Genomic DNA, 8,637 nt, shown 5'->3' with positions numbered 1-8,637 from the left:
CCCCCCCCCCCCCGTTCTGTCCGCTCTGTTGCCACCACCTCCAGGGAGCAGTGGGGCAGGGGGGGGATGAGGCCAGCCTCAACCCCCCTCCATCCCCTGTGTCCCTGTCATCATGGCAGCACTGTGCCGCGCCACCACCTCCCATCCCAACACTGTAATTGCATGCTGTCTGATTGCCTGATTGAAACAGCAGAGTGCAAATAAAGTGTTATGGACAGACAGACAGATTAAGGGTTTTATAATATTAGAATAATCAAAGGTAGAAACTTGCAACACCTCCTGTTCCACTGATGCACCTCATTTTTGGCCACATCAGGTTATACGCCAGTAGCATTTTTTTCTTGTGTTGCCAAATTAAGAACCATCTCAAACCCTTAGGAAGAAATACATTTTCTTCCGTTTTCACTTGGGCCATTTGTAGCATATGCTTGGATCCTGCAGCAACGGCATAGTATCATAGTACCTACGGTTAGAAGAGACCTAAACAGATCATCAGGTGTGACCCCCTGCATTTTCACATTTTAAAAGTGAACACTGACATTTGGGCAAGCAAGTGACCAGTGTTAAGGTTTTCTACAAATAACTTGCAAAATTCAGCCAACTGCCTCTCATTTTGTGGTCATTCCCAAGTCAATAACTAGCAGTGAGGTTGAAAGCTAAATGCCTGGTTAGTCTTTGGGGGCCCTGGCGCAATCATGCCCCCTAGTGGTGAGAGATGTTGTTGGAAGCAGAAGAATGCAACCTCACAAAAGAGGATTACAAAGGGTTTGAAGAGAAAGTGAGAGCAAGATTAAGTGACCAAGTTTTGAGGAACACCAAATGCATGCAAGAGGTCTAACGTAGGAGGAATACATGAGAGACAGCTGATGTGGACAATTCTAGCCCATAGCAACTGAGGAACAAGTGGAGCAGGTTTCGTTTGGCTGTTCCACTCTGTAATCAGCACTTACACACAGCAAGTAGAACAGGAAGTGAAAAAATGTGGGTTTTTTTCTGTAGATTGAAAGCAATTTTATTTTGTTGCAACAAAAACCTCAAGAGTGTGCTGCAGATCCAATCCCTACCTCTACCAAAGTCTGAGTAAAAAGTTACAGGCTATTTATTTATTTATCTACCCTTACATTTTAAAATATGATGGTAATGTTGAACAGGTATAAAGTATCGGAGGCAATCTGTTATCCATGTTTACATATAGTCACCACACTGTTAACTTCTAAAGCACAGCTTCTCAAGTATTTTAGACTCCAGACACCCCTCCCTGGAGTCAAGGCACTGCTTCATAATTTTTGTGAATTTGTTTATGACGCTACTGCCTTGCAGAGGGGTCAGGCAGGGGAGCAGAGAGAACCTAAGCCTGCCTTTATCTGCTTATCTCTTCACACTTCCTGATGTAGCCTTCAAAAGATCTCACAGCATAGGATAAGGAGCAGAAATTTTTGGACAGGTCACAAAAAACATGGTTGGGTCACTAAGAAAAAGGATGAGGGTAAGGATGCCTGAGTACTGTTCCTGGCCTTTCTGAGGATTCACTCTGTGACCAGGGGCAAGGTACCTATATCCTCTCTGTGACGGTTTCCCCTAAATGAGATACAAATAATCATTCCTAGTATTAAATAGGGAAAATCTGATTCAGCTCCTTGAGCTTTGAAAACCTCAGATGGAAAGAGCTGGGAGAAGGAAAGTATTCTTTACTGAATCATTATAAGAGCACTATAAGCCTGCAGGTCTCCGAATCTAATGATACAAGCCAAGCCCTCAGGAGGGTTGTCAGGCTGACGGCATTAACTAGAGTAGAGATGAGCCAGCAAGTCTACAGCACTTTTATGTATTAAAGTTTTGTGGCTAGAGAGTAAACTTACTTGCTTCACAGTTAATATTGATTGCCCTGCTTTGAAACAAGAGACAGCAAACCCTTTAATAGATGCTAAGGAGCAGTCTTTGGTTTCACTGTAGCTTCTCTAATTGCCTCTGTAGCCTCCACTAAAGTGCTCTTTGTAACCTCCTCCAGGAGAGAACTAAGCAGCTATTGCTTCACTACTGCATGCAAGAGAAATGCGACTGAGAGTGACACATCCCTGTCACAAAAGGCCATGTTGCAGCTGGACAGTCTATATTCATACCAATCTACCCACACTTTAAGTGCAGGCCTAAAATTAGGCTCTAGTTCTATAGGTTTCAAAAAGTAGTTGAGAAATGTGGAACATGAGCTAAGCGAAGAGAACCCTGCTGCAACATGCATGCTATGAATTACATCCTCCACAATGCATTAGTGCACCCTCTCTGCACACTAATGAATCTCAGCTGCCAGCAAAATAACTTAAACCCCAGTACAAATGTATAGAGCCTTTCAAAAGCCATAGCATTTATGGCTGCGCCGAATGCCAAGTTTAGCTAGCTCTAAAGCAAATATGAGCTACCATATGAATAGACATTATTAGTCAAATGTATGTGAATGCCAGTGGAATCTATCAAAACCAGGCTGGTGTAAAAGGCAGCCCTGTAGAACCCCACAGGAAAAGGCCTTTGCTTTGGTTGGACCCAAGTCACCAAAGCATAGACTGTGTCTGTTTACTTGATTTATTTTACTGTCTTTCCCCAAAGGAGACTGTTAGAAATTGCCACCCTGGTTAACTTTATTCATGGAGGTGGGGGATTTAGACAGTAACACAACACTCCATAAACAGAGCAGGGAAAACGCCTTGTGCTTGCAAGTCAGCTGTGCATGTACATCCTCTAAGACAAATTTGTGCTCTGAAAAGTGACTGTGCAACAGAATGGTCCCTTTGTGTTTCTAGTCACATGCACTCATCTTAGCGACAAAAATACTTCAGGTAGCCCCACAGAGTCAACACAGCTAAGAGTCAGGTAGCTGGATTCTATCCTAAGTCTGGCCCATTTAATCAAAAGAACAGGTTGAGAAGTATATTTTGTGACTATTTTGCAAAGCTCCTTCTATCTAGCAAGGTCACATGTTCATTTGCATTACACTGCTCCATTACACTTTCTAGCTGAAACAACCACGTGCAGGATTGAAGTCAGCTGACTGTCGAGTACTTCAAAATATTTTGCAAATAATAATGAAACAGTTTTCGCAGTGCCTCTCTGATGTAGTCTAGGAGAATACTCTGTGGCATGAATTCTTGTGTCCCCATAATGGACAAAGTGAGTGGATTTATTTCTTAGATATACAGGCCACCCTCCCAACAGAAGCTCAGGACAACTTATGATAAAAACTAGATAAATTACAAAGACAGATACAATTATTAAAATAAAAGAATAAAAAATATAACAATAATTAAACTGAAGGGTACTGGCCTAGACCAGTCTACAGTGAGGTGGGTTGGCAAGTGGCTCAGAGGCCAATCCCAGAGCGTTGTAATCGATGGGATGGCCTCATCCTGGAGGGCTGTCTCCAGTGGTGTCCCCTAGGGATCAGTGCCTAGGCCCATGCTCTTTAATATCTTTATCAATGACTTGGATGAGGGGGTAGAAAGCACAGTGATCAAGTTTGCGGATGACACCACCTGTGGGGAAATCCAGGTACATCAGAGGATAGGGAAAGGATCAACCTTGACAGGCTGGTCCTATGGGCTGCACACAATCAGATGAGGTTCAGTAGGGAAAAGTTCTAGGTCCTTCATCTGGACAGGAAGAAACTTCACCAAAACTATACGATGGGTAGTGGTCCACTGGCTAACACTGCATCTGAAAGGGACCTGGGGGTGACAATCGACCAGAAGATGAATGAGCCAACAGTGCGATGAAGTTGCCAGCATGACAAACAGAACTCAGGCATGCATCAGCAAATGCGTTGCCAGTAGATCCAGGGAGGTGCTTTTCCCTCTACTCAACATTGGTGAGGCCACAGGTGGAGTATTGCATCCAGTTCTGGGCATCGCACTTCAGGAAGGATGTGGATAAGCTCGAGAGGGCACAGAGAAGAGCCACCTTAGGGTCCTGGAAGATAGGCCCTATGAGAAGAGACTCCGGGAACTAGGCCTGTTCAGTCTGAGTAAGAGAAGACTGAGAGGTGACTTGATAGCCGCCTACAAGTACATCAGGGTGAACACCAAGATCTAAGGGAGCAACTCTTCAGGAAGGCACCCCTTGGGAGGACGAGGACCAATGGGCATAAGCTAATTGAGGGAAAATTTAGGCTGGACATAAGGAAAAATTCCTTTTCTGTAAGGGTAACTAGAATCTGGAACACTCCCAGCAAAGGTGATGCAGTTGCCATCCTTGGAGGTGCTCAAGAGGAGGATGAACAAGCACTTTGCTGAGCTCATTTGAGCCCAATAGCCTCCTGCCTGTGGCAGGGGACCGGACTTAATGATCTTACAGGTCCCTTCCGGTCCTTGGAGTCTATGATTCCATAATAGAATAAACTCCCCAGACAACGCCCCAAACAACCTTCCATGTCTTTTTGCCAAATTAATTTGGTGAACAGATGGTACTTGCAGGAGGTTGCTCTTGGCTTAGGGCTATGGAACATAAAGGAGAAGGTGATCCCCCTTAGGCATGTAGGGCCCAAACCATTTAGGACAAGAGTGGCATCTTTTTGCCATTGAGGGTCACTGCTTGCAATCCAGCCACTACAGGCCACATCTACACACACCCCTGGAAATCAGCACATGCTCTGAAGGGACTAAATTGAAAAAGGCAGGTGCTAGGACCCCAGATGATTCTTCCTCCACTGCAGCAGAGACTAAACTGCAATGCAATAGGACCCTGGTGATGCCTTCTTGGCTGCTGTGGCTGGAGCATGCTGCTGATTTCCTGAGCTGCCTCAGGCCAGATCCAATCTTTTCACAGCCTGGATCTGACCCATGGGCTGTAGACTGCCAACCCCTAGAGCCTAACATGTGAAAACCAGCACTTTGAACAGTATCTGGAAAGCTCCTGGAAGCCAGTCCAGACTCTAGAACTAGGACTAGAAAGCACAGCTCCTGAATCCCAGCCCAGTGATTTCACTGCTAATTCTTATTCCCTCTCTGGAGTAAGAGAAACCTCCTAGAATGTTCCAGGCCTCATAGGGCACATACATTTGTGTTCAACATTTAATGCCCCTTTAAACAAATGCAACATTTATATCCATTTCTGATCCTTCTCACCAATTATTCATACTCGTATTCATTCAGCTGAGGAGATGCACAAACCTTATGAGTCATGAGACGAAGGACAGAAGAGAATGTCCATTCCCCATTGTCTATAGTTCACATTCCGATTTGAAGCCCCAGTCACCTAAACTTCCTGGCTAATCATGCAAGATCTCATGAATGGTAGCATGAAAATTTCTTTGGCTTATTTCTGGGTTCAGTGCCGTACCAAAGTCGGGGAGGGGCGGGCAAGCGGGGCAACCGCCCCGGGCGCTGAAGTGAAAGGGCACCAACAGACGCTGCCCAGCCAGGGCGGTATGTGGGACAGAGCCATGATCAGCTGGTTTGGAGGTGGGGTGGGATGTGGGGATGGGGAGGGAGGGCAGCTCCCATTACTGCATTCATTCCCAGGCAAGCATGGGGGGGCATGTGCCCCCCAGATCTATGTACGGGGCAAGGATGGGCTGCTGCTGCGGGCTTTGCCCTGGGCACCAAACTTCCCTGGCTGGACTGACTTAATTACAATGCTAAGAATGGGTAAGATGACTCAACGCCGTGCCCCCCCCCCCGCAAAAAAAGAACCCATGAATATGAATTCCAACATAAGCTGAGCCCCAAAATGTTTTTGGAGGCTATTCTTTTGGGTCACTCGATATTAGGAAGTTCCAGGGATGCCATATGAATGATTGTTTCCATGCACCTAGCTGCAGAAAGTCCAGGTAAAGCATATAACACACTGCTCTGAATCAACAAGTCAAAGAAGTTGGACTATTGCTAAATGTCATAAACCATGTTCTACCCTAACCCCATATTTGGAGCTCCTATTGCCACAACTGGGATTTCTACGAGTGTATCAAGAACTGTATTTGACATTTTTGCATGCATCTTATTTTTTGTTTGTTTGTTTGCATATACCTCTAAAGAGAGTATGTTTTTCAATACACACAAAATAATGTTATACTTTCAGGCTGACAGGTATTTATTGTACTTAATGTCTTACATTCATGTACAGGGAAACCTCATTAAATACACTGTCTATTAGTAAACTTCTGCTAAAAGCAGCATGGGCTCAGTAACGGAAAATAACTCTGAAGTTGATTAAAGATAGCCAACACTGAGCATAACTAACAACTGTAAAACACATAGCTCATATTAAGCAAACATACTGATAAGAACCTACCACAAAGCTGTTTAGTAAAGCCAATCTGAATAAAATATATACTAGTGCTCATTGCACTCAGTCCCCCTCAGCACTGATTCTTTTTAAGCCATGGTAAGCCACCACATTGACTATATTTTGACTTCCTTTTCACTCACAGGTAACCTGTGCCTTTCTTTTCCATTTCCAATGATCCCTGTTTCTTCTTCAGCCTTAAATGTTTGGTAAACATCACCAAATGGGGCCCCAAACAGTTCACTCAGAATCCCTGTTGCCCCCTGCCCCTCTTCAGCCTGTTGCATATGATTAGTGTGGCCCCACTCTCCAAGAGGTGGAGCTGGACTAGGTTGCCCTGCACCTCATCTCGTGACAAAAGCACCAAATAATGGGTGAGAGGCTAAATAGCACATGGATCCTTGGTGGGGGGTGGAATATATGGTGTACACACATACCGAGACATGGCAAGATATGAGCTAGGGACAGAAGTTACACATAAACTGGTTTAAGTGATCAGAAACCAATTTCAACCTGTAACAGAACAGAAGTTCAATGTGCTTAAATTGTTTTCAAAATGGCCGAAATTGGTTTCAAGATAAACCTGGTTGGATGTAGTATCAGACTGGACTGATTTAGTTTAAACTGGCTTATGGAACTTATGTCCTAGACCCTTTCCTGTTTCAGCCAGTACTGTATGAACTCACAGTTCCCCAGCATCCCAGGATGCTTTGCCTTGGACTGTATTGGTCTGATAGTTTCTCAAATTTTGTACAGACTGCTCAGGCCTGTTTCATTTTAAGGCACATCTTAGCTGTCCTATGTGTTTGGGATTAGTTAGATGACTCTTAGGATTTTGCTCTGTAGAAATCTTCTGTCTGCTAAAAGCAGTCGTTTTGTGAAACGGAAATGAGCTGGCAGGTCAGGGAAGAGAAATACACACTGTGCTCTCTTATGTAGGTCCTTTGGCCTGTAGGAACCAAGGCACAACATCCAGGAAGCTGGTCAGCTTGTTTCTGAAGACATCAAAAATTGGTGAATCAACCAATTCCATCCATAGCCTGTCAACATTGTGAATCACTCTTTACCTTTTAAAATTTGCACCTTCATCCTAATTTGAATATTTCTGATTTGAACTTCCAATCATACAATTTGTTATACATTTCTTTATTCATTAAAGAACCTTCTAATACCTGCAATTTTAGTTCCCTTAAAGCAGTGGCATCAAACGTCCAGGCCAAAGAACTTTGTTCAGCTATCCCTGTATTCAGCCGAGTACCTTGTGTTTGACTACCTAAACTGGGGATCTACAGTTTAGTTTTGCAAGAATGTGCTTGGGAAGAAAAATGCTTCTGTTTCAGGTATCTACATCTTGCTATTAAATAGAACTGACTGAATAGTAATAACCCTTGCTTGTGAAAAATCACTCCCAGCTTTCCCTTCTCAGTGTCAAGAAGTCATGCTGTTTATTATTCCTAAAATATATTCATAACTTATATTGTCCTAAAAATGTTCATAAATTCTAGAAATTTCACAAATTTTCACACATAGGATTTGTTTGTCAAAAGTTAAATCATACCTTTGTCAGGCATTATTAATTGGTATTCATTATTCACTTCAAATTGAATCACTCAGGAAGTACTGTATGACATGAGTGACCAGTCACACATGGGTAGAGTGAAAATAATTATCTGAAATATGTGGCAAACAGGAGTAAGTTAGAAGATTCAAAGACTATCAAGGTTAGTGAGGAAGTAGTTTGCTAAACTGAGAAAAGCTAAATTTATTTGAAGCAAGTGAATCAACAAGTTATAAAAATAATAAAGTACCCTTCTGTATAAAACTGTGGAAAAATAACCAGTCTGCATGGCTCGGAGAATATTTGTGTAACATACAATTTCTGGCTGTGCTTGCAAAGCTTAGCATAGTGCATCCTTCTTGGCTAAGAGTTAGATACTCTTTCATTCAATACGGGGATATATTTAGTGTAATAGGCAAAGCAGAGCATGATGTTTTGGACAGATGGAGCTCTGTCTCAGCTGACTAGCATGATGTCCGTGTCGCTGCATTAACACAGAACCTCTCCCTACTAGAGTATCTACATTAAAGGTATGTCAGGGTTCATTAATAGTGTTGGTGAACTATGGACTTCACTATATCTGCTGGGATTCCTCTGGCGCACAGTCTGCAATCCAATTTGTAGCCTGTACTTTTCTTTCCATTAGCTCACACTGAAAGCCTTCCTCCTTGACCACCCCACTCAAAATAGCAAGCAATCTGTATAGGTATGGGAATGCTGACAGTGAATGATGCCAAAAAACTGGACTGGTCAGGGAAAGAGGTAGAGGGGGGTTTTCTGCACAGGTAATATGCCCCCCCCCCCCCCCC

This window comes from Gavialis gangeticus, unplaced genomic scaffold (assembly GCF_001723915.1).
Source record: "Gavialis gangeticus isolate Ggan-Ray unplaced genomic scaffold, GavGan_comp1, whole genome shotgun sequence".
NCBI lineage: Eukaryota > Metazoa > Chordata > Crocodylia > Gavialidae > Gavialis > Gavialis gangeticus.
This window is presented reverse-complemented; position numbering follows the sequence as displayed.